Raw genomic sequence first — 12,926 nt, 5'->3', positions numbered from 1 at the left:
ACTGCAGTTTATGCCCACAGAGAGTCCTTCTAAATCAGACCTGGGCATTGTACAGCCCACAGGCCACATTCGGGCTCTAACTGGTCCATGTAGGGTAAAGGATAATTGGTAAGGTATGGTAAATAGTAGATGCTAAATACTAAATCCTAGAGAGCTAAAGGACCTTTGATGACCATGTGATCTGACTCTTTAGTGGGCGGAGCTATTGTGGATACTACAGGACAGTGTGGTACACAGAAAGAGCAAGCTGCCGGGAATGGAGACTGGTGGAAGGTAAGGAGAAGAGAAGAGACAGTATCTGTGAGCAAGAGTGGGGAACTGGGGGCAGATGTAGGAGGCAGTTAAACTAAAAGAAGATGAAGGGGGGCAATTAAACCGGGGAAAGATGAAGCAGGCAATTAAACTGAAGGCAGATGAATGGGCAATTAAACTGAGGACAGATAAAGGGGTCATTAAGCTGGTGGCAGATAAAGGAGGACAGAAACTGGTGGTAGATGAAGGGGGCAATTAAACTGAGGTAGTAGAAGGGGGACATTAAGATAGTGGCAGATGAAGGGGAAAATTAAAATGGTGGCAGATGAAGGGGAAAATTAAAATGGTGGCAGATGGAGGAGTGGACATTAAACTGGGGGGGCGGCAGATTGAGGGTGACATTAAACTGGGGGCAACTGGAGGAGGACATTAAACCACATATATACCCCACTTAAAGGGATTCTATCACTCATACACAATTTATTCTAGGTACCACGTTGGAATAACCTTAAGAAAGGCTATTCATCTCCTACCTTTTGTTGTCTTCTCTGCACCGCCGTTCGCCTACAATCCAGGTTTCTCTCAGTATGTAAATTAGTTCTCTCGCAGCACTTGGGGTGGGCCCCATTGCTGAAACAGCACTGGGGGCGTCCCCAATGCTGCAAGAGAACTCTCCAGCGCTGCCTCCATCTTCGTCAGCAGCGTCCTCTTCATCCTCTTCTTCTGACAGTGGCTTGTAACTTCTAGGCCTCGGGCCTTGGGCAGAGAAGACTGTGCATGCCCACAGTCCACGAGAAAATGGCCACTTGCACAGTATTGTAAATATTCTGACGTACCTAGAAAAAATTGTGTGTGAGTGATAGGATCCCTTTAACTTTTAGGATTGTATGTCTATGATGACACAAAGTGGGCGCAACGTATTGGGCATTGAAATGGCATATTTCTTTAAGAAAGTTAATTTTCACTTTGTATATTAATTTTAGGCGCAAAATGATAATACCCCTTGAGAAATTCCATAGGAGGTGTTTCCAAAATGGGGTCACTTTTTTGGGGCTTCCATTATACTAGTACTTTAAGGGCTCTGCAAATGCGACATAGTACCTGAGAACTAGTCCAGCAAAATCTGCCCTCCAAAAGCCAAATAGCAATGATGCTGAGCAGTTAGGAACCTCCCCCCTGCAGTACGTGCTCAGTGTCATGGCTTGGCGGTATTGAATACCCCCTCTCACAGTGCAGCGCAATAGACGCTACTGTGAGGAGGGGTGTTCCTGATAGACTCTCAGAAACTCCCTTCTGAAACTGAAGAGCTACGATAGCTCTTCACCGGTGGCACAGAACAGGAAGGCCGATTTTAGCACACAGTCGGCTTTCTAGCGATGTATTACACCGCATGTGCCTGAGGACGTGAAAGGTCCTCTTTAAAGCTTTAGGTGCATGTAAGAATGGCACAAAAGGTAAAAGTTAAAATAAATCTTTGTGCAACAGCCACTTTGCCATATAGAGGTGAACGCAGACGGACACAGACATAGGGAGCTCTGTCTGCATCAGTCTTTTTTGTCTGTTGTTCTTGTTCTGTGAAGGATGAGAGCATAGGGATCCTATCATTAAAACACAATTTTTTGTGACTAACCCATAGGAATAGCCTTAAAATAGGCTATTCTTCTCCTACCGTTAGATGTCTTCTCCACGCCGCCGTTCGGTATAAATCCCGGTTTTCGTTGGTGTGCAAATGAGTTCTTTCGCAGCACTGAGGGCAGGCTCTAGTGCTCAAACAGCACTGGGGGGCGTCCCCAATGCTACGAGAGAATTCTCCAGTGTTGCCTCCACCTTCTTCAGGAACAGCCTCTTCACGCGTCTTCTTCCAGTGCTGGTGGTTAAACTTCTAGGCCTCGGGCAGAGCCGACTGCGCATGCCCACAGGCCACAAGAAAATTACTATGTAAGCAACCATTTTTCTTGTGGCCGTGGGCATGCGCAGTCTGCTCTGCCCGAAGCCTAGAAGTTTGACCACCAGCACTGGAAGAAGACGTGTGAAGAGGCCGTGTGTGTGTGTGTGTGTGTGTGGGGGGGGGGGGCAGTAAAAATTCCCCTCCCACCTTCCCTGGCACTTTTTACACCAAGAACTATGTGGCGAAGGAATTCGATTGAATATACTCGCTCATGTCTACCAAAAAGATCAAAATGACCCTGTTCAAAAGTTCCCATACCCCAATTCTTAATACCGTGTATTGACCCCTCTAACAGACAGATTAAAGTCTTTTGTGGTAGTTGTGGATGAGGCTCTTTATTTTCTCAGATGGTAAGGCTGCCCATTCTTCTTGGCAAAAACTCTCCAGTTCCTGTAAATTCCTGGGCTAACTTGCATTTACTGTGCACTTGAGATCTCCCCAGAGTGGCTCAATGATATTGAGGTCAGGAGACTGAGAGATGGCCACTCCAGAACCATCACTTTCTTCTGCCATAGCCAATGACAGCTTCTGCTGTAGCCAATGACAGGTGGACTTGTCTACACGTTTGTTGCATACTATAGGGAAGTCATCCTATGCAAATGCATCTCGGCAGGATCAACCAGGTATTGGTGGCTCTTAGCAGCCTCGAGTCACTGGCCAAACCCCAGGCTGCAGAAAATAGATAAAGGCAACTCCCCCCACCATGCTGATGGGGTCATTGTTAATGTGCAACCCCTTGGATGACACTGTCATGTTTTACTGTGCTATCCATGGGGCTAAAACCCCTGATTGGAGCACAGCTATGGGCGAGTGCGGCAGGACATGGACGTCTACGGAGTCTATGTTGCCAATCAGCAACTAGTGTTGCTGATCAGCAACTTGCGGATCGTACATTCAATACGGTCGTGTAAGACCAGCCTAACTTCTAATTGGAGGGATTAGGATCTGGAGAATAGAGGAGGAAGGACAGAATAGGATAAAAAATGCTAGTGTAGTTTTCAGAGGTGTAGAACAATGTGATCAGGTCATGTGATAAGACTGTCTAAGTTTTGGAGAAAAGAGTGGGATGTTCGGATAACAGAGTATTCAATAGCCATTGACAGAACATAGAGGACGTTTAGGCAGCGCCGCACCTCCCATGAGGCGACCTGAAGAGACCGCTTCAGGCGGCGCTATGTCAGGGCCCCAGGGAGGGCGGCATTTTTGATTACCTAAGCCAGTCCAGGACAAGCTGTCTTGGACTGGCTTAGCACCGAACGGTGGATTGGGGAGGCCGCTGAAGCAGCGCTGCTCCAGCGGCCTCCCCTCATGCTCAGGCAGAGAGCAGGTCCTCTCACTGCCTGCTCTCTGCCTGCGAACGCCGCTAAGCCCCGCCCCCTCGCGCACCGCTCTGCCCCCCTCCTCCCGGGGGGGTGGGGGTGGTGGTTTTCTGTAGTTCGCCTCGGGTGGCGAAAGGAGCAGGTTCACCCCTGCGTTTAGGGTTGTAGACAGTGACGAGGGAGGAGATGTAGGGAGTTGCAGCGCTATGGATCAGTGATTGGGCAACCAGTGCAGCAACTGGCACAAGTTAAGTGTATCTATATACTGATTTGACAGAAAGATGAGTATGGCGGCGGCATTCGGGACAGACTGTAGAGGAGAGAGTTTAGTAACAGGAAGCCCAATTAGAAGAAAATTGCAATAGTGAAAACGAGAGAGAATAAGAGTGACAATGTGGATTTTTGATGTTTCCATGGTGAGAAAATGGTGAATTCTAGAGATGCTTTTTAGGTGCAGGTGGCAAGATCGTGAAAGTGTTTGAATATGTGGGGTAAAGGTGAGATCGGAGTCAAATACAACCCCCAGATAGCGGGTTTGCTGCCTCGATGCAATAGTATGACCACAGACAGAACCGGAGATGGAGGGAACACAAGAAGTTCAGTTTTTGAAAGATTCAGTTTCAGATAAAGAGAAGACATGGTGTTAGAGACAGCTGAGAGACAGTCACTGGTGTTCTGTAGTAGTGCAGGGGTGATGTCATGGGATGAGGTATAAAACTGGTTGTCATCAGCATAAAAATGGTATTGAAAGCCAAATATGCTGTTGTTTTTTCCAACAAAGGTTGTGTACACAGATAGGAAGAGGGGGCCTAGGACTGCGTCCTGAGGAACCACAAAGGGCAAAAGAGAAGAAATAGAACCAGAAAATGATACAGTAAATGGGTGATCAGAAAGATAGGAAGAAAACCAAGAGAGAGCCAATAGCGTGGAGCATAGTGAGGAGGTGGTGGTGGTCTACAGTGCCAAATGCTGCTGAAAGGTCTAGAAGAATCAAGAGTGAATAGTTCGCTTAAGATTTTGCCATCAGGAGATCATTGGAGAATTGTGTAAGGGTTGTTTCTGTAGAAACCCGATTGTAAGTGTTCCCTTGTAGTACTGACACTTGACCAGTGGGGTAACTACCGGGGTAGCAGGGGTAGCGGCTGCCACAGGGCCCGGGACATTAGGGGCCCGGCAACAGCCGCTACCGCTGCATTTTTTTTCTTTTCTTGATAGGCCGTTACTAGCTGGAATTACTCTAGTCGGTAACGGGCCCTATTTACTTACTGATCCTGGCAGTGGCCGGATTAGTAAGCGGGCCCCACAAACATCATTATTATACTCAGGAGTCTTTTCAGACCCCCGAGTATAATGATCGGAAGTCCAGGTAAAGTAACATAAAAAAAACGTGTTACTTACCTTACCAGGTTCTGGCCTACGTCTGTGACTCTCCCTGACGTCATATGAACAGGGCTTGCGTCCCGGGTCATGTGACATCCCAGACTTCATTGAAGATGGCCGAGACCACTGAAGACTGCTGCAGAGGCGGGGATAGGTAAGTAACATTGTTTTTTATGTTGGTACTCCCTTCGGTCTCCAATTATTATACTCTGGGGTCTGAAAAGACCCCGGAGTATAATAATAGTTCATGGGTGTCCACAGTGGGTCATAATAGTGTGTGTAGGGGCCACTATGGGATATTATACTGTGTGCAGGGGCCACTATGGGATATTATACTGTGTGCAGGGGCCACTATGGGATATTGTACTGTGTGCAGGGGCCACTATGGGGCATAAAACTGTGTGCAAGAGCCACTATGGAGCGTAATAGTGTGTGCAGGGGCTACTATGGGGCATAATAGAGAGCGCAGGAAGGCGGGGGAGGGATTCGGTCGGGGTCTTCGGCGGGCGTCGGTCAGGGGGGCCCCATGTCAAAAGTTTGCCATGGGGGCCCGCCATTCCTAGTTACGCCACTGCCCTTGACTTGCTTCTTGGATTCTCTATTTCCCTGCTGATTCTGCTGTTTACTTGCCATTTGGATTTTAACTAGAGATGAGCGAACACTAAAATGTTCGAGGTTCGAAATTCGATTCGAACAGCTGCTCACTGTTCGAGTGTTCGAATGGGTTTCGAACCCCATTATAGTCTATGGGGAACATAAACTCGTTAAGGGGGAAACCCAAATTCGTGTCTGGAGGGTCACCAAGTCCACTATGACACCCCAGGAAATGATACCAACACCCTGGAATGACACTGGGACAGCAGGGGAAGCATGTCTGGGGGCATAAAAGTCACTTTATTTCATGGAAATCCCTGTCAGTTTGCGATTTTCGCAAGCTAACTTTTCCCCATAGAAATGCATTGGCCAGTGCTGATTGGCCAGAGTACGGAACTCGACCAATCAGCGCTGGCTCTGCTGGAGGAGGCGGAGTCTAAGATAGCTCCACACCAGTCTCCATTCAGGTCCGACCTTAGACTCCGCCTCCTCCGGCAGAGCCAGCGCTGATTGGCCGAAGGCTGGCCAATGCATTCCTATGCGAATGCAGACTTAGCAGTGCTGAGTCAGTTTTGCTCAACTACACATCTGATGCACACTCGGCACTGCTACATCAGATGTAGCAATCTGATGTAGCAGAGCCGAGGGTGCACTAGAACCCCTGTGCAAACTCAGTTCACGCTAATAGAATGCATTGGCCAGCGCTGATTGGCCAATGCATTCTATTAGCCCGATGAAGTAGAGCTGAATGTGTGTGCTAAGCACACACATTCAGCACTGCTTCATCAAGCCAATACAATGCATTAGCCAGTGCTGATTGGCCAGAGTACGGAATTCGGCCAATCAGCGCTGGCTCTGCTGGAGGAGGCGGAGTCTAAGATCGCTCCACACCAGTCTCCATTCAGGTCCGACCTTAGACTCCGCCTCCTCCGGCAGAGCCAGCGCTGATTGGCCGAAGGCTGGCCAATGCATTCCTATGCGAATGCAGACTTAGCAGTGCTGAGTCAGTTTTGCTCAACTACACATCTGATGCACACTCGGCACTGCTACATCAGATGTAGCAATCTGATGTAGCAGAGCCGAGGGTGCACTAGAACCCCTGTGCAAACTCAGTTCACGCTAATAGAATGCATTGGCCAGCGCTGATTGGCCAATGCATTCTATTAGCCCGATGAAGTAGAGCTGAATGTGTGTGCTAAGCACACACATTCAGCACTGCTTCATCAAGCCAATACAATGCATTAGCCAGTGCTGATTGGCCAGAGTACGGAATTCGGCCAATCAGCGCTGGCCAATGCATTCTATTAGCCCGATGAAGTAGAGCTGAATGTGTGTGCTAAGCACACACATTCAGCACTGCTTCATCAAGCCAATACAATGCATTAGCCAGTGCTGATTGGCCAGAGTACGGAATTCGGCCAATCAGCGCTGGCTCTGCTGGAGGAGGCGGAGTCTAAGATAGCTCCACACCAGTCTCCATTCAGGTCCGACCTTAGACTCCGCCTCCTCCGGCAGAGCCAGCGCTGATTGGCCGAAGGCTGGCCAATGCATTCCTATGCGAATGCAGACTTAGCAGTGCTGAGTCAGTTTTGCTCAACTACACATCTGATGCACACTCGGCACTGCTACATCAGATGTAGCAATCTGATGTAGCAGAGCCGAGGGTGCACTAGAACCCCTGTGCAAACTCAGTTCACGCTAATAGAATGCATTGGCCAGCGCTGATTGGCCAATGCATTCTATTAGCCCGATGAAGTAGAGCTGAATGTGTGTGCTAAGCACACACATTCAGCACCGCTTCATCAAGCCAATACAATGCATTAGCCAGTGCTGATTGGCCAGAGTACGGAATTCGGCCAATCAGCGCTGGCTCTGCTGGAGGAGGCGGAGTCTAAGGTCGGACCTGAATGGAGACTGGTGTGGAGCGATCTTAGACTCCGCCTCCTCCAGCAGAGCCAGCGCTGATTGGCCGAATTCCGTACTCTGGCCAATCAGCACTGGCTAATGCATTGTATTGGCTTGATGAAGCAGTGCTGAATGTGTGTGCTTAGCACACACATTCAGCTCTACTTCATCGGGCTAATAGAATGCATTGGCCAATCAGCGCTGGCCAATGCATTCTATTAGCGTGAACTGAGTTTGCACAGGGGTTCTAGTGCACCCTCGGCTCTGCTACATCAGATTGCTACATCTGATGTAGCAGTGCCGAGTGTGCATCAGATGTGTAGTTGAGCAAAACTGACTCAGCACTGCTAAGTCTCTGCATTCGCATAGGAATGCATTGGCCAGCCTTCGGCCAATCAGCGCTGGCTCTGCCGAAGGAGGCGGAGTCTAAGGTCGGACCTGAATGGAGACTGGTGTGGAGCGATCTTAGACTCCGCCTCCTCCAGCAGAGCCAGCGCTGATTGGTCGAGTTCCGTACTCTGGCCAATCAGCGCTGGCCAATGCATTCTATTAGCCCGATGAAGTAGAGCTGAATGTGTGTGCTTAGCACACACATTCAGCTCTACTTCATCAGGCTAATAGAATACATTGGCCAATCAGCGCTGGCCAATGCATTCTATTAGCTTGATGAAGCAGAGTGTGCACAAGGGTTCAAGCGCACCCTCGGCTCTGATGTAGCAGAGCTGAGGGTGCACAAGGGTTCAAGTGCACCCTCGGCTCTCCTACATCAGAGCCGAGGGTGCGCTTGAACCCTTGTGCAGCCTCGGCTCTGCTACATCAGAGCCGAGGGTGCGCTTGAACCCTTGTGCACACTCTGCTTCATCAAGCTAATAGAATGCATTGGCCAGCGCTGATTGGCCAGAGTACGGAATTCGGCCAATCAGCGCTGGCCAATGCATCCCTATGGGAAAAAGTTTATCTCACAAAAATCACAATTACACACCCGATAGAGCCCCAAAAAGTTATTTTTAATAACATTCCCCCCTAAATAAAGGTTATCCCTAGCTATCCCTGCCTGTACAGCTATCCCTGTCTCATAGTCACAAAGTTCACATTCTCATATGACCCGGATTTGAAATCCACTATTCGTCTAAAATGGAGGTCACCTGATTTCGGCAGCCAATGACTTTTTCCAATTTTTTTCAATGCCCCTGGTGTCGTAGTTCCTGTCCCACCTCCCCTGCGCTGTTATTGGTGCAAAAAAGGCGCCAGGGAAGGTGGGAGGGGAATCGAATTTTGGCGCACTTTACCACGTGGTGTTCGATTCGATTCGAACATGGCGAACACCCTGATATCCGATCGAACATGTGTTCGATAGAACACTGTTCGCTCATCTCTAATTTTAACCCTTTGCCTGGATATTGCCTCTGGATTTGACCTCTAACATTCTCTCCTGCTTTTGACTTTGACTGGTGACAATTCAGACTTCCTGCTAAAGTCCATGCAGCCTGGGTCTGTCTTAGATTGCACTACTTTACTAATTCTTCTGCTCACTGTTATCAGGCAGCTCCTGCTTTTTTTTAATTTTTATTTTATGTAGATTGTGAGCACCATATAGGGATCACAATGTACATTTTTTTTATTTTCTTATCAGTATGTCTTTGTAGAATGGGAGGAAATCCATGCATACACAGGGAGAACATAAAGACTCCTTACAGATGTTGTTCCTGGCGGGATTCGAACCGAGGACTCCAGGCTGCAAGGCTGCTGTGCTAACCACTGAGCCACCATGTTGCCCCTGCTTTTGCTTTTGTTTGATTTTGCATCAGAACTACAGTAGCTTAGTTGGGCAATAATTGCCATATGTCACTATGGAACAAATCAGACACTCGACCAGATGTAAGGAATAACCCAGCTGGTTCAAGTATTGGCTCAAGAGAGGTTCAACAACAGGAGAAATCTCTGTCTCAAGTTCCTTTTTTTTTTTTTTTTCTTTAATGTAGATTATGAGCCCCATATAGGAATCACAATGTACTTTTTTTTTCAGTATGTCTTTGTAGAACAGGAGGAAATCCACGCAAACACGGTGAGAACATACAAACTCCTTGCAGATGTTCCTGGCAGGATAAGAACCCAGAACTCCAGCGCTGCAAGGCTGAAGTGCTAACCACTGAGCCACCGTGTTGCCCCTGTCTCAAGTTCCTGTTGCTTCTGATGTTGCTATGGAATCTAAAATAATTCTTCCTGGTTTTTTGGAAAAAGTTTTTTTGCTATTTTGCATGAAAATCTGCAAGCTGTTGATGAGGAGCAACGTGTTGCTCTTATTATTTTGCTTCTGCAAGGTGATCCTCAAGCATGGTGCTTTTGATTTAATCCCCAAGCTTCAGAATTGTTCTTCGCGTTTTTTTTTTTGTTTTTTTTTTACAGCGCTGGGTTTACTCCACAATGAGCAATCTTGCTCTATATTGCCAGTTCTGTCAGGGCCTGTCTGATACTATAAAAGATTTATTGGTAAACTACCCGCTACCTGCATCTCTGGATGAAACCGTGACTCTCACCCATGCACCTAGCTTTCATTAGGTTGACTCCCAACAGAAGAACACAATTCTTCTGAGACATGTAGTACCTCTCTGCCATTTGGGTCTTATAATAAGGCAAATGGCTCAGTTGATATTACTAATACTCCTAGTTGTGACTCTCTTCACGCCTGCACAACAAAAAGGTGGAGATGGAGTCTAACTAACTGGGATCTGGGATCAGGACCAGTTGCACCTGAGAAAATCCCAGTCTGTTTATAGGAGGAAGACTAATTCTATGGGTAAAATCTGCTGTGCTAAGATACAGAGATCTGTTTTGAAAACTAAGGGTCTGGTGACCCCTCATAATGGGGGAAGGGGGATGCTGTCAGGATTCTCATCATCTGCTTCACTTTTAAGGTTACCTTGTCAACCTAGGAAGCATCTACAATTTCAGAAGTTCCCTAGGTTAATCCAATTGGCATCTGCAGAGGCCTATATAAGTCCCCTCCCTCCGGACACAGGAGCTGACTAATTGTTTAGTCTCCTGTTTGGCTTTCCGACTGTGTGTAAATCTGATTGCTGCTTTGAACCTTGGCTTGCTTCTTGGATTCTCTATTTGCCTGCTGATTCTGCCATAATCTTTTCCGCTTGGATTTTGACCTGTTTCTGGATATCGCTTCCACTGTGGCCTCTTCAGTGCACACCAAGCACAGCGCTGTACATTGCATAGTGCCTGTACTTAATATTGTAGCTCAATCCCATTTATTTAAATAGGACAGACTGCAGTATGAGAAGTATAAGTGATGGAAAAAGAATATTTGGTGCCAGCTTGATTTGCCTTTTATGGAAAGGGGTGCTGTCAGGGTATTGTACCTGATATTGATGAATATCCTATGACTCATTAACATACAATTATACGATACTGTCTTAATGATTTTTTTGTTTACAGTGCAGTAATTGTAACAATAATTTCTTTATATAAGGCTGGGTTTACACAGTGCTTTTTTCCCCTAGAAAAACACATGCTAGAATGCATGTGTCTTTATATAAAAATACATGAAGTTTTTAATGTTATTGTATGCAATTTTGTAAAAAAAAAAAAAAAGCAGTTTAAAATCATTGTAATACAGTTATATATAGAAGTTGGAAACTTGATGAAGGCATCTAGTGAAGAATTTCTCTGTCCAGGGTCCTGAAGAAGCAATCCAGCAGTTACTGCAGGACTCAGGACTAAAACCAATGCAGAGGATCTCGTAACAAACATAAAAACAAAATGTTCTTGATGACAAAATTAGGCCTCTGACAAATGCCATTATTTTAAACAAAGTGTTTTGATGGTGACATAGTGACTTTGGGACAGAAGTATTTGAAGTTAACCCTTTCCCGCCGATGGCATTTTTTGATTTTCGTTTTTGACTCCCCTCCTTCTAAACCCCATTACTTTTTTATTTCTCCGCTCCCAGAGCCATATGAGGTGTTAATTTTTCCTGGGACAAATTTTTCTTCATGATGCCACCATTATTTATTCTATATAATGTACTGGGAAGCAGGGAAAAAATTCAGAATGGGATGGATTTGAAGAAAAAATGCATTTCTGCGACTTTCTTACGGGCTTTGGTTTTACGGCGTTCACTGTGTAACCAAAATGACATGTCCCCTGTATTCTGTCCTTCGTTACGATTCTGGGGATACCAAATTTATATGGTTTTATTTACATTTTGACCCCTTAAAAAAATCCAAAACTGTGTTAAAAAATTATTTTTTGAAAAGTCGCCATATTCCGACAGCCGTAACTTTTTTATACATGCGTGTACGGGGATGTATAGGGTGTCTTTTTTTGCTGGATTGGGTGTACTTTGTAGTTCTACCATTTTCGGGAAATGTTATTGCTTTGATCAGTTTTTATTCAAATTTTTAGCAGAATCAAAACAGTGAAAAATGGCGGTTTGGCACTTTTGACCATTTTTCCCGCTACGGCGTTTACCGAACAGGAAAAATATTTGTGTAGCTTTGTAGAGCGGGCGATTTAGGACGCGCGGATACCTAACATGTATGTGTTTCACAGTTTTTAACTACTTTTATATGTGTTCTAGGGAAAGGGGGGTGATTTGAATTTTTTATCCTTTTTATTTATTTATTTATTTTTTACTTTTTTTAAACTTTTTTTTTGGCATTTATTAGACCGCCTAGGGGTATTGACATGGGTGGGCGGTGTCGCGGATTATCAGAGTGGTGGGGGTCGGCAAACATGGCTGCTCCGGAGCGTTAAAGAGCGCCTCCTGGAGAATCGTTAAGGTGAGGGGCAAAGTGGTAAAGTATATGTATATGTGATTGTGTGGGGTTAGGGGCGAGGCTGTAGAGGGCAATAGGAATTTTGTAGCTTGCTATGGTCCAAAGTGTGTGAGATTGCAGAGATGGTGGTGTGAGTTTGGGTTTTGTGGGGGTCCTGGCACAAACGTATGTGTGCTATTGTGACGAAAAGTAGCCTATTGTTTAATCGGGTGTATTAACTATGTTTGTGGAAAATTTCAGCCGAATCGGTTGAGCGGTTTTTCCGTGATTGAGGAACAAACATCCGAACATGCAAACATCCGAACATGCAAACATCCGAACACACAAACCCACAAACTCACAAACTTTCACATTTATAATATTAATAGGATTAATAGGATTAAAAGTTAAACATTTTTGCAAATATAAGTAATGAAATATTTTGCAGAGTTTTAAAGATTTTCTCTAAATATCTTGTGGTCACAGTCTTGTAGTCTTGATCGGTTGCCATGGATACGACCACGAATGCAGGAACTTTCTAAGGTCAGAAAATCAGCAATGATTTCTTTATTGTGGCCGGGATATCCTCTGATACATGTAGTGTCCCTGCCTGATAACCCAGCTACAATAAGAAAATCATGGCTGGGTTACTGACAAGCCCCAGACCATAGAAAATTTCTGCATTGGCAACCGATCAAGATAACAGACTGTCACCACTAAGAAAGTTAGAGAAATTCTGCAGAATTTTTAATTACTTAT

Source organism: Leptodactylus fuscus, chromosome 2 (genome assembly GCF_031893055.1).
Source record: "Leptodactylus fuscus isolate aLepFus1 chromosome 2, aLepFus1.hap2, whole genome shotgun sequence".
NCBI classification, from domain to species: Eukaryota; Metazoa; Chordata; class Amphibia; order Anura; family Leptodactylidae; genus Leptodactylus; species Leptodactylus fuscus.
Note: the sequence above shows the minus strand (reverse complement) of the source record.